The following is a 12,180-nucleotide window of genomic DNA, read 5'->3' on the forward strand; positions in this document are numbered from 1 at the left end:
GTCACGACTGCGACTGGGTCCCGACTGGGTCACGACTGCGACTGGGTCCCGACTGGGTCCCGACTGCGACTGGTCCCAACTGGGTCCCGACTGCGACTGGGTCCCGACTGGGTCCGGCTGGGTCCCGACTGCGACTGGGTCCCGACTGGGTCCCGACTGCGACTGGGTCCCGACTGCGACTGGGTCCCGACTGCGACTCGGTCCCGACTGCGACTGGGTCCTGACTGTGTCCTGGTTGGGTTCCGGCTTCGACTCGGTCCCGACTGGGTCACGACTGCGACTGAGTCCCGACTGCGACTGGGTCCCGGCTGGGTCCCGACTGCGACTGGGTCCCGGCTGGGTCCCGACTGCGACTGGGTCCCGACTGGGTCCCGACTGGGTCCTGACTGTGTCCTGGCTGGGTTCCGGCTTCGACTCGGTCCCGACTGGGTCACGACTGCGACTGGGTCCCGACTGGGTCCCGACTGCGACTGGTCCCAACTGGGTCCCGACTGCGACTGGGTCCCGACTGGGTCCGGCTGGGTCCCGACTGCGACTGGGTCCCGACTGGGTCCCGACTGCGACTGGGTCCCGACTGCGACTGGGTCCCGACTGCGACTGGGTCCCGACTGGGTCCCGGCTGGGTCACGACTGCGACTGGGTCCCGACTGGGTCACGACTGCGACTGGGTCCCGACTGGGTCCCGACTGCGACTGGTCCCAACTGGGTCCCGACTGCGACTGGGTCCCGACTGGGTCCGGCTGGGTCACGACTGCGACTGGGTCCCGACTGGGTCCCGACTGCGACTGGGTCCCGACTGCGACTGGGTCCCGACTGCGACTCGGTCCCGACTGCGACTGGGTCCTGACTGTGTCCTGGTTGGGTTCCGGCTTCGACTCGGTCCCGACTGGGTCACGACTGCGACTGAGTCCCGACTGCGACTGGGTCCCGGCTGGGTCCCGACTGCGACTGGGTCCCGGCTGGGTCCCGACTGCGACTGGGTCCCGACTGGGTCCCGACTGCGACTGGGTCCCGGCTAGATCCCGACTGCGACTGGGTCCCGGCTGGGTCCCGACTGTGACTGGGTCCTGACTGGGTCCCGACTGCGACTAAGTCACGACTGGGTCCCGACTGGGTTCTGACTGCGACTGGGTCCCGACTGCGACTGGGTCCCAACTGTGTCCCGACTGTGTTCCAGCTGGAGTCCGGCTGGGTCCCGACTGGGTTCTGACTGCGACTGGGTCCCGACTGGGTCCCGACTGGGTCCTGGCTGGGTTCTGACTGCGACTGGTCCCGACTGGGTCCCGACTGGGTTCTGACTGCGACTGGGTCCCGACTGGGTCCCGACTGGGTCCTGGCTGGGTTCTGACTGCGACTGGGTCCCGACTGGGTCCCGACTGGGTTCTGACTGCGACTGGGTCCCGACTGGGTCCCGACTGGGTCCTGGCTGGGTTCTGACTGCGACTGGTCCCGACTGGGTCCCGACTGGGTTCTGACTGCGACTGGGTCCCGACTGGGTCCCGACTGGGTCCTGGCTGGGTTCTGACTGCGACTGGGTCCCGACTGGGTCCCCACTGGATTCTGACTGCGACTGGGTCCCGACTGCGACTGGGACCCGACTGGGTCCCGACTGGGTCCCGACTGGGTCCCGACTGCGACTGGGTCCCGACTGGGTCCCGACTGCGACTGGGTCACGACTGGGTCCCGACTGCGACTGGTATCAACTGGGTCCCGACTGCGACTGGGTACCGACTGGGTCCCGACTGCGACTGGGTCCCGACTGGGTCCCTACTGCGACTGGGTCCAGACTGCGACTGGGTCCCAACTGGGTCCCGACTGCGACTGGGTCCCGACTGGGTCCCGACTGCGACTGGGTCCAGACTGCGACTGGGTCCCGACTGGGTCCCGACTGCGACTGTGTCCCGACTGCGACTGGGTCCCGGCTGCGACTGGGTCCCGACTGGGTCCCGGCTGGATCCCGACTGCGACTGGGTCCCGGCTGGGTCCCGACTGCGACTGGGTCCCGACTGGGTCCCGATTGTGACTAAGTCACGACTGGGTCCCGGCTGGATCCCGACTGGGTCCCGACTGTGACTAAGTCACGACTGGGTCCCGACTGGGTTCTGACTGGGTTCTGACTGCGACTGGGTCCCGACTGCGACTGGGTCCCGGCTGGGTTCTGACTGCGACTGGGTCCCGACTGGGTTCTGACTGTGACTGGGTCCCGACTGGATCCCGACTGGATCCCGACTGGGTTCTGACTGCGACTGGGTCCCGACTGGGTCCCGACTGGGTTCTGACTGCGACTGGGTCCTGACTGGGTCCCGACTGGGTCCCGACTGGGTTCTGACTGCGACTGGGTCCTGACTGGGTCCCGACTGGGTCCCGACTGGGTTCTGACTGCGACTGGGTCCTGACTGGGTCCCAACTGGGTCCCGATTAGGTCCCGACCGCGACTGGGACCCGACTGGGTCCCGACTGCGTCCCGACTGCGACTGGGTCCCGACTGCGACTGGGTCCCGACTGCGACTGGGTCCCGACTGCGACTGGGTCCCGACTGGGTCCCGACTGGGTCCCGACTGGGTCCTGACTGTGTCCTGGCTGGGTTCCGGCTTCGACTCGGTCCCGACTGGGTCACGACTGCGACTGGGTCCCGACTGGGTCCCGACTGCGACTGGTCCCAACTGGGTCCCGACTGCGACTGGGTCCCGACTGGGTCCGGCTGGGTCCCGACTGCGACTGGGTCCCGACTGGGTCCCGACTGCGACTGGGTCCCGACTGCGACTGGGTCCCGACTGCGACTGGGTCCCGACTGGGTCCCGGCTGGGTCACGACTGCGACTGGGTCCCGACTGGGTCACGACTGCGACTGGGTCCCGACTGGGTCCCGACTGCGACTGGTCCCAACTGGGTCCCGACTGCGACTGGGTCCCGACTGGGTCCGGCTGGGTCCCGACTGCGACTGGGTCCCGACTGGGTCCCGACTGCGACTGGGTCCCGACTGCGACTGGGTCCCGACTGCGACTCGGTCCCGACTGCGACTGGGTCCTGACTGTGTCCTGGTTGGGTTCCGGCTTCGACTCGGTCCCGACTGGGTCACGACTGCGACTGAGTCCCGACTGCGACTGGGTCCCGGCTGGGTCCCGACTGCGACTGGGTCCCGGCTGGGTCCCGACTGCGACTGGGTCCCGACTGGGTCCCGACTGGGTCCTGACTGTGTCCTGGCTGGGTTCCGGCTTCGACTCGGTCCCGACTGGGTCACGACTGCGACTGGGTCCCGACTGGGTCCCGACTGCGACTGGTCCCAACTGGGTCCCGACTGCGACTGGGTCCCGACTGGGTCCGGCTGGGTCCCGACTGCGACTGGGTCCCGACTGGGTCCCGACTGCGACTGGGTCCCGACTGCGACTGGGTCCCGACTGCGACTGGGTCCCGACTGGGTCCCGGCTGGGTCACGACTGCGACTGGGTCCCGACTGGGTCACGACTGCGACTGGGTCCCGACTGGGTCCCGACTGCGACTGGTCCCAACTGGGTCCCGACTGCGACTGGGTCCCGACTGGGTCCGGCTGGGTCACGACTGCGACTGGGTCCCGACTGGGTCCCGACTGCGACTGGGTCCCGACTGCGACTGGGTCCCGACTGCGACTCGGTCCCGACTGCGACTGGGTCCTGACTGTGTCCTGGTTGGGTTCCGGCTTCGACTCGGTCCCGACTGGGTCACGACTGCGACTGAGTCCCGACTGCGACTGGGTCCCGGCTGGGTCCCGACTGCGACTGGGTCCCGGCTGGGTCCCGACTGCGACTGGGTCCCGACTGGGTCCCGACTGCGACTGGGTCCCGGCTAGATCCCGACTGCGACTGGGTCCCGGCTGGGTCCCGACTGTGACTGGGTCCTGACTGGGTCCCGACTGCGACTAAGTCACGACTGGGTCCCGACTGGGTTCTGACTGCGACTGGGTCCCGACTGCGACTGGGTCCCAACTGTGTCCCGACTGTGTTCCAGCTGGAGTCCGGCTGGGTCCCGACTGGGTTCTGACTGCGACTGGGTCCCGACTGGGTCCCGACTGGGTCCTGGCTGGGTTCTGACTGCGACTGGTCCCGACTGGGTCCCGACTGGGTTCTGACTGCGACTGGGTCCCGACTGGGTCCCGACTGGGTCCTGGCTGGGTTCTGACTGCGACTGGGTCCCGACTGGGTCCCGACTGGGTTCTGACTGCGACTGGGTCCCGACTGGGTCCCGACTGGGTCCTGGCTGGGTTCTGACTGCGACTGGTCCCGACTGGGTCCCGACTGGGTTCTGACTGCGACTGGGTCCCGACTGGGTCCCGACTGGGTCCTGGCTGGGTTCTGACTGCGACTGGGTCCCGACTGGGTCCCCACTGGATTCTGACTGCGACTGGGTCCCGACTGCGACTGGGACCCGACTGGGTCCCGACTGGGTCCCGACTGGGTCCCGACTGCGACTGGGTCCCGACTGGGTCCCGACTGCGACTGGGTCACGACTGGGTCCCGACTGGGTCCCGACTGGGTCCGTCTGGGTCCCGACTGCGACTGGGTCCCGACTGGGTCCCGACTGCGACTGGGTCCCGACTGGGTCCCGACTGCGACTGGGCCCCGACTGCGACTGGGTCCCGACTGGGTCCCGACTGGGTCCGTCTGGGTCCCGACTGCGACTGCGTCCCGACTGGGTCCCGACTGCGACTGGGTCCCGACTGAATCCCGACTGGGTCCCGACTGCGACTGGGTCCCGACTGGGTTCCGACTGCGACTGGGTCCCGACTGGGTCCCAACTGCGACTGGGTCCCGGCTGGATCCCGACTGGGTCCCGACTGGACTGGGTCCCGACTGCGACTGGGTCCCGACTAGGTCCCGGCTGGATCCCGACTGGGTCCCGACTGCGACTGGGTCCCGACTGGGTCCCGACTGCGACTGGGTCCCGACTGGGTCCCGACTGCGACTGGGTCCCGACTGGGTCCCGGCTAGGTTCCGATTGCGACTGGTTCCCGACTGGGTCCCAACTGCGACTGGGTCCCAGCTGGATCCCGACTGGGTCCCGACTGCGACTGGGTCCCCACTGCGACTGGGTCCCGACTGGGTCAAGACTGAGTCCCGACTGTGACTGGGTCCCGGCTGGATCCCGACTGGGTCCCGACTGCGACTGGGTCCCGACTGGATCCCGACTGCGACTGGGTCCCGGCTGGGTCCCGACTGCGACTGGGTCCCGACTGGGTCCCGACTGGGTCCCGACTGGGTCCCGACTGCGACTGGGTCCCGACTGCGACTGGGTCCCGACTGGGTCCCGACTGGGTCCTGACTGTGTCCTGGCTGGGTTCCGGCTTCGACTCGGTCCCGACTGGGTCACGACTGCGACTGGGTCCCGACTGGGTCCCGACTTCGACTGGTCCCAACTGGGTCCCGACTGCGACTGGGTCCCGACTGGGTCCGGCTGGGTCCCGACTGCGACTGGGTCCCGACTGGGTCCCGACTGCGACTGGGTCCCGACTGGGTCCCGGCTGGGTCACGACTGCGACTGGGTCCCGACTGGGTCACGACTGCGACTGGGTCCCGACTGGGTCCCGACTGCGACTGGTCCCAACTGGGTCCCGACTGCGACTGGGTCCCGACTGGGTCCGGCTGGGTCCCGACTGCGACTGGGTCCCGATTGGGTCCCGACTGCGACTGGGTCCCGACTGCGACTGGGTCCCGACTGCGACTCGGTCCCGACTGCGACTGGGTCCTGACTGTGTCCTGGTTGGGTTCCGGCTTCGACTCGGTCCCGACTGGGTCACGACTGCGACTGAGTCCCGACTGCGACTGGGTCCCGGCTGGGTCCCGACTGCGACTGGGTCCCGGCTGGGTCCCGACTGCGACTGGGTCCCGACTGGGTCCCGACTGCGACTGGGTCCCGGCTAGATCCCGACTGCGACTGGGTCCCGGCTGGGTCCCGACTGTGACTGGGTCCTGACTGGGTCCCGACTGCGACTAAGTCACGACTGGGTCCCGACTGGGTTCTGACTGCAACTGGGTCCCGACTGCGACTGGGTCCCAACTGTGTCCCGACTGTGTTCCAGCTGGAGTCCGGCTGGGTCCCGACTGGGTTCTGACTGCGACTGGGTCCCGACTGGGTCCCGACTGGGTCCTGGCTGGGTTCTGACTGCGACTGGTCCCGACTGGGTCCCGACTGGGTTCTGACTGCGACTGGGTCCCGACTGGGTCCCGACTGGGTCCTGGCTGGGTTCTGACTGCGACTGGGTCCCGACTGGGTCCCCACTGGATTCTGACTGCGACTGGGTCCCGACTGCGACTGGGACCCGACTGGGTCCCGACTGGGTCCCGACTGGGTCCCGACTGCGACTGGGTCCCGACTGGGTCCCGACTGGGACCCGACTGGGTCCCGACTGCGACTGGGTCACGACTGGGTCCCGACTGGGTCCCGACTGGGTCCGTCTGGGTCCCGACTGCGACTGGGTCCCGACTGGGTCCCGACTGCGACTGGGTCCCGACTGGGTCCCGACTGCGACTGGGCCCCGACTGCGACTGGGTCCCGACTGGGTCCCGACTGGGTCCGTCTGGGTCCCGACTGCGACTGGGTCCCGACTGGGTCCCGACTGCGACTGGGTCCCGACTGAATCCCGACTGCGACTGGGTCCCGACTGGGTTCCGACTGTGACTGGGTCCCGACTGGGTCCCAACTGCGACTGGGTCCCGGCTGGATCCCGACTGGGTCCCGACTGCGACTGGGTCCCGACTGCGACTGGGTCCCGACTAGGTCCCGGCTGGATCCCGACTGGGTCCCGACTGGGTTCTGACTGCGACTGGGTCCCGACTGGGTCCCGACTGGGTCCTGGCTGGGTTCTGACTGCGACTGGGTCCCGACTGGGTCCCCACTGGATTCTGACTGCGACTGGGTCCCGACTGCGACTGGGACCCGACTGGGTCCCGACTGGGTCCCGACTGCGACTGGGTCCCGACTGGGTCCCGACTAGGTCCCGGCTGGATCCCGACTGGGTCCCGACTGCGACTGGGTCCCGACTGGGTCCCAACTGCGACTGGGTCCCGACTGGGTCCCGACTGGGTCCCGACTGCGACTGGGTCCCGACTGGGTCCCGGCTGGGTTCCGATTGCGACTGGTTCCCGACTGGGTCCCAACTGCGACTGGGTCCCAGCTGGATCCCGACTGGGTCCCGACTGCGACTGGGTCCCCACTGCGACTGGGTCCCGACTGGGTCAAGACTGAGTCCCGACTGCGACTGGGTCCCGGCTGGATCCCGACTGGGTCCCGACTGCGACTGGGTCCCGACTGGATCCCGACTGCGACTGGGTCCCGGCTGCGTCCCGACTGCGACTGGGTCCCGACTGGGTCCCGATTGTGACTGAGTCACGACTGGGTCCCGGCTGGATCCCGACTGGGTCCCGACTGGGTCCCGACTGCGACTAAGTCACGACTGGGTCCCGACTGGGTTCTGACTGGGTTCTGACTGGGTTCTGACTGCGACTGGGTCCCGACTGGGTCCCGACTGGGTCCCGATTGTGACTAAGTCACGACTGGGTCCCGGCTGGATCCCGACTGGGTCCCGACTGCGACTAAGTCACGACTGGGTCCCGACTGGGTTCTGACTGGGTTCTGACTGCGACTGGGTCCCGACTGCGACTAAGTCACGACTGGGTCCCGGCTGGATCCCGACTGGGTCCCGACTGCGACTAAGTCACGACTGGGTCCCGACTGGGTTCTGACTGGGTTCTGACTGCGACTGGGTCCCGACTGGGTTCTGACTGTGACTGGGTCCCGACTGGATCCCGACTGGATCCCGACTGGGTTCTGACTGCGACTGGGTCCCGGCTGGATTCTGACTGCGACTGGGTCCCGACTGGGTCCCGACTGGGTCCCGGCTGGGTTCTGACTGCGACTGGGTCCCGACTGGGTTCTGACTGTGACTGGGTCCCGACTGGATCCCGACTGGATCCCGACTGGGTTCTGACTGCGACTGGGTCCCGGCTGGGTTCTGACTGCGACTGGGTCCCGACTGGGTCCCGACTGGGTCCCGACTGGATTCTGACTGCGACTGGGTCCCGACTGGGTCCCGACTGGGTTCTGACTGCGACTGGGTCCTGACTGGGTCCCGACTGGGTCCCGATTAGGTCCCGACTGCGACTGGGACCCGACTGGGTTCTGACTGCGACTGGGTCCCGACTGGGTTCTGACTGCGATTGGGTCCCGACTGCGACTGGGACCCGACTGGGTCCCGACTGGGTCCCGACTGCGACTGGGTCCCGACTGGGTCCTGACTGTGTCCTGGCTGGGTTCCGGCTTCGACTCGGTCCCGACTGGGTCACGACTGCGACTGGGTCCCGACTGGGTCCCGACTGCGACTGGTCCCAACTGGGTCCCGACTGCGACTGGGTCCCGACTGGGTCCGGCTGGGTCCCGACTGCGACTGGGTCCCGACTGGGTCCCGACTGCGACTGGGTCCCGACTGCGACTGGGTCCCGACTGGGTCCCGACTGCGACTGGGTCCCGACTGGGTCCCGGCTGCGACTGGGTCCCGACTGGGTCCTGACTGCGACTCGGTCCCGACTGCGACTGGGTCCCGGCTGCGACTGGGTCCCGACTGGGTCCCGGCTGGGTCCTGACTGTGTCCTGGTTGGGTTCCGGCTTCGACTCGGTCCCGACTGGGTCACGACTGCGACTGTGTCCCGACTGCGACTGGGTCCCGGCTGGGTCCCGACTGCGACTGGGTCCCGACTGGGTCCCGGCTGGATCCCGACTGCGACTGGGTTCCGGCTGGGTCCCGACTGCGACTGGGTCCCGACTGGGTCCCGACTGCGACTAAGTCACGACTGGGTCCCGACTGGGTCCCGGCTGGGTCCCGACTGCGACTGGGTCCCGACTGGGTCCCGGCTGGATCCCGACTGCGACTGGGTCCCGGCTGGGTCCCGACTGCGACTGGGTCCCGACTGGGTCCCGACTGCGACTAAGTCGCGACTGGGTCCCGACTGGGTTCTGACTGCGACTAGGTCCCGACTGCGACTGGGTCCCAACTGTGTCCCGACTGTGTTCCAGCTGGAGTCCGGCTGGGTCCCGACTGGGTTCTGACTGGGTCCTGACTGCGACTGGGTCCCGACTGGGTCCCGACTGGGTCCTGGCTGGGTTCTGACTGCGACTGGGTCCCGACTGGGTCCCGACAGGGTCCTGACTGCGACTGGGTCCCGACTGGGTCCCGACTGGGTCCTGGCTGGGTTCTGACTGCGACTGGGTCCCGACTGGGTCCTGACTGGGTTCTGACTGCGACTGGGTCCCGACTGGGTCCCGACTGGATTCTGACTGCGACTGGGTCCCGACTGCGACTGGGACCCGACTGGGTCCCGACTGGGTCCCGACTGCGACTGGGTCCCGACTGGGTCCCGACTGGGACCCGACTGGGTCCCGACTGGGTCCCGACTGGGTCCCGACTGGGTCCGTCTGGGTCCCGACTGCGACTGGGTCCCGACTGGGTCCCGACTGCGACTGGGTCCCGACTGGGTCCCGACTGGGTCCCGACTGCGACTGGGTCCCGACTGCGACTGTGTCCCGACTGGGTCCCGACTGAGTCCCGACTGAATCCCGACTGGGTCCCGACTGGGTTCCGACTGCGACTGGGTCCCGACTGGGTCCCAACTGCGACTGGGTCCCGGCTGGATCCCGACTGGGTCCCGACTGCGACTGGGTCCCGACTGCGACTGTGTCCCGACTAGGTCCCGGCTGGATCCCGACTGGGTCCCGACTGCGACTGGGTCCCGACTGGGTCCCGACTGGGTCCCGACTGCGACTGGGTCCCGACTGGGTCCCGACTGGGTCCCGACTGCGACTGGGTCCCGACTGGGTCCCGGCTGGGTTCCGACTGCGACTGGTTCCCGACTGGGTCCCAACTGCGACTGGGTCCCAGCTGGATCCCGACTGGGTCCCGACTGCGACTGGGTCCCCACTGCGACTGGGTCCCGACTGGGTCCCGACTGAGTCCCGTCTGCGACTGGGTCCCGGCTGGATCCCGACTGGGTCCCGACTGCGACTGGGCCCCGACTGGGTCCCGACTGGGCCCCGACTGCGACTGGGTCCCGACTGGGTCCCGACTGCGACTGGGTCCCGACTGGGCCCCGACTGCGACTGGGTCCCGACTGGGTGCCGACTGCGACTGGGTCCCGGCTGCGACTGGGTCCCGGCTGGGCCCCGACTGCGACTGGGTCCCGACTGGGTCCCGACTGCGACTGGGTCCCGGCTGGGCCCCGACTGCGACTGGGTCCCGACTGGGTCCCGACTGCGACAGGGTCCCGACTGGGCCCCGACTGCGACTGGGTCCCGACTGGGCCCCGACTGGATCCCGACTGGGTTCTGACTGCGACTGGGTCCCAGCTGGGTTCCGGCTGGGGTCCGGCTGGGGTCGGCTGGGTCCCGGCTGGTCCTGGCTGTGTCCCGGCTGGGTACAGGCTGGGTCCCGCTGGGTCCCGACTCGGTCCCAGCTGGGTACAGGCTGGGTCCCGCTGTGTCCCGACTGGGTCCCGGCTGGGTCCCGCTGTGTCCCAACTACGTCCCGGCTGGGTTCCGACTGGGTCTCGCTGGGTCGCGACTGGGTCCCGGCTGGGTACAGGCTGGGTACAAGCTGGGTCCCCGCTGGGTCCCGACTGGGTCCCAACTGCGTCCCGGCTGGGTCCCCGCTGGGCCCCGACTGGGTCCCGACTGGGTCCCGGTCCGGCTGGGGTCCGGCTGGGTCCCGGCTGGGTACAGGCTGGGTACAGGCTGGGTCCCGACTGGGTTCCGGCTGGGGTCCGGCTGGGTACAAGCTGGGTCCCCGCTGGGTCCCGACTGGTTCTTGTTAGCTGTTAGCAGCGTAGCGGCCTTTACTTTATGTTTAAGAATTAAATACTGTTTCATTTACTTTCTGGGGCATCCTGAGCTTTGAATGCTGCAGTGCGTGGGGAATTCGTCATCCTATCAAAAGGAAAAAGATCCTGTCCTTTCTTAAAAAGGACAAAGTGGACATGGGCGGGATTCTCCGATCGCCGGGCCCACGTGCGGCCGGAGCCGTGTTGCATGGCGCGGCTGCCACAGGCCGCCGCCGTCGCATACGCGGCCACGGACCCGACCATTCTCCGACCGTCTCTGTAGGTTGCTGCTGCCCCCCCCCCCCCCCCCCCCTCCCCGGACAGAGGATCAGTGCGGGGGAGCTGCTGACTTTCTGGTCGTAAGACAAGACGGATCCTGCGGAAATAGCCGCAGGATCTGAGAATCCAGCCCCTGGTTGTTACATGAGGACTTACTTGAATGACAAGGATTTTCTCAGTAACTTCATTGCAGTGTTAATGTAAACCTACTTGTGACAATAATAAAGATTATTATTAAAGTTAAAGCGGGACTGGGTAAGTCAGGTTTTCTTCGACGAGTGGTAGGGGAGCAGCAATTGTGATTAATAAAAATGTTTTCTTCAAGGTGGAGAACTGTTTGAAGGGTAAGGGGGGGTGGATATGTGATTATTAAGGGTCTTTTACATGGAGAATCTGTTTCGACAATGAATGTGTGTGGTCCTGCAAATCATTCCCTGGAGTTTGTTACTAAAGTCTTTGTGGACTTTGTGGAGTTAGCCTCAACTCGCTCTTTTGTGGGCGGGAACCTTAGTTGTCACTTAAATCCCTCAGTGGATAAGCTCCCAGTAATTTGAAATCCCCCTCCTGCTGCTTTGGCACCGGTTTGTGAGGAGGGGGGGGTAGGGGGTGGGGGGGGGGGGGGGTGCTTAGACACGTGGAGAACACTATATCATCGAAATAAAGAATTCACATTTTTCTCAGCTCATCAGTGTCACACTAGAGTTGACTATTTCTTCATCTCTCGAGCAACCCTGCAATTGGTATCCTCCTGCTCTCTACGGAGCACTGTGATCTCTGACCATGCTCCTGTTCTCCTTCCCTCAAAGGCCTTCCCCCTTGATCTCGGTCATGGCTTATCGACGCAAACTCGCTTATAGAATCAGACTGGGTTCATAAAGGGTCGGAATTCTTGCAATACCATCTGAAGGTTACTGAATGTTATCGAAGGTCTTTCAAAAGCGGGCGTTGGATGGATTAGTGATTCCCTTGGAGGCGGAGAAAGCTTTTGACCCAGTGGAACGAGACTACCTGGTTTATACGTTGCAGAGATTTGGGTTGGGAGAGGAATATGTTCAGTGGATACA

Source organism: Scyliorhinus torazame, chromosome 21 (assembly GCF_047496885.1).
Source record: "Scyliorhinus torazame isolate Kashiwa2021f chromosome 21, sScyTor2.1, whole genome shotgun sequence".
NCBI lineage: Eukaryota > Metazoa > Chordata > Chondrichthyes > Carcharhiniformes > Scyliorhinidae > Scyliorhinus > Scyliorhinus torazame.